We start from the raw sequence: 2,054 nt of genomic DNA, 5'->3' as shown, positions 1-2,054 counted from the left end.
GGGGCGGGGCCGGCGCCAGCCCCGCCCCGGCGCACCTGGGCGCCGGCCGCTGGCGGCAGCGGGGAGGGCGGCCCAGGCGGCGGCGGAGGCCGCGGCGGCAGGCTCGGACGCTCCTTGCCGGAACGCAGCGGGGAAGGCTGCCGCGCCGGGTACCGCCGCCGAACCGTCAGCTGGGACATTCCGTCCTCCAACAGACTGCGGCGGAAGGAATTACCGAGAACCCGACAGACCCAGAATATGAGGAAAGACAGGGACTGCGCTTACAGGCGGCGGGGGGAAAGATGGTGAGGAGCGCACCACTGTTTAACTAAAACAGAAAGTTCTCCCAGAGCGTTCCTTTCCCAACAACGCCTGGGAAAAGATCTGGAGAAATGAAGTAAAATCACAGCAAAGGGCACTCGGGTTAAACGCCAGGAGAGGGGACTTAAACATTGAGAAAGCAAATCACCACTGTTAAAAGTTGCGGGCCTCTCGGGGTCAGAGCTGTGCAGCTGCCCTTCTCCTCCCCCCATCGTTAGACAGTTGCCCGCTGTTACTTGTCCCTTCTCTATACATAGCTTTGGTGTTCCATCAATGATTATTTAATGCCATATGCTGCCAACTGTCATTATCCCCTTTCTCCGTCCTTTGTCCTTGACTGACCTTGATGCACGAAGAGAAGGCGAAGGCATAAGCGCTCAGAAGGCAGTGCGCGCGCTGCAGACCAATGTCGGCCACGCAGTCTTACCACTGAGGTTACAGGCACCTTTCAGGCAGCGAGCAATTCCGAAAGCGCAGCCAGGGGAAGGCCAGCCTCTCCTCCTCCATGACACAGGCAGCTGCCCTGGGCAAGGCACCGCACAGGCTCCCCCTCTACCGCCCTGAACAAACACGGCAGAACTGGCACTATCCCCTCAGAGCTGCACGAGAGAAAAGCAGTGGTGCCCCGTAGAACCTACGTAATAGCCGCTGAGGAAGGGACAGACTCATGAGCTGCAGGTCAGTTAAGCAGTCTCCAAGATGCAAGACAGAGTTTTAGTCCTCGCTTTCTGAAAATACAGAATACATTTGAACTTTGCACGCAGTAGCAAAAGCAAAGCAAGCTTCCTGGCAAGGAAAAATAATAAAGACCCACACAAAATTTAGAGGTTGGCCACCTCTGATTTTTGTCGTCTCTGACAAAGCTCCATGTCAGCGCTAGGCAAAGAAAAAAAATTAAAAAAAAAAAATTAATCCACAAAGGACTGAAGAACAGCAGCAGCACCCAAGGCACTAGATCAAGCTTGCAAACATATGTGTAACTTTAATTATGGCATCTTTAAGTCACTACGTCAAGCTCTGAAAGTCTACCCGGTCAAGACTGAGTCAAAAGCTGCTTCTTTGATGTGTGAAGTAGCAAATGCACATTTTGGCATTTGTACAGATTAGTTTTATTAGGTTTCCCATAAATCCCATTCTTGTATTTGCTTATTGCTTATTTTATAAATTTAACAATGAAAATGATAGCAGGGGAAGAGTACACTTCTGGAATATTTGCCAAACTGCCTCTGAACTGGTGTCATTTTGTAATATACCTTCCAGAATAACAAAGAGAGTTTTGAAATTAACATTGATAAACTATGAAACAGGAATGCCACATAAAACAATTTCAAGACCAGCAGAACGATATAAGCAGCAAGAACAGTCTTCATCAGTTTCTTCCAGACCTTACAATATATTTCATAATTCTGCACATGAAATGTATGAACATATAAGTATTTAGATACTTTGTACTTCTGTTGTACTCATTTATTTGTAGGACAACTGGTGATCATGTTACTTCTTACTGAGCATACTGTCAACCTAAGAAAGAGAAGGAAAAAAAAAAATCTTAGCAACAAGAAAAATAGATGGTTAGAAACATCTCAAAGCATACTATATTTTTAGCTGGAGAGGAATATTTATGGGAAAATAACGACAGCACTACAGGTTTTTCAGTAGCTAGTATAAGCAATTCTGTCATGTGGCATATTAATTGCTGAGGCCATAATCCCCAATAGACATTTTAGCTGGCAGAAACACAATTATGTTTTTTA

Source organism: Aquila chrysaetos, chromosome 1 (genome assembly GCF_900496995.4).
Source record: "Aquila chrysaetos chrysaetos chromosome 1, bAquChr1.4, whole genome shotgun sequence".
Taxonomy (NCBI): domain Eukaryota; kingdom Metazoa; phylum Chordata; class Aves; order Accipitriformes; family Accipitridae; genus Aquila; species Aquila chrysaetos.
This window is presented reverse-complemented; position numbering follows the sequence as displayed.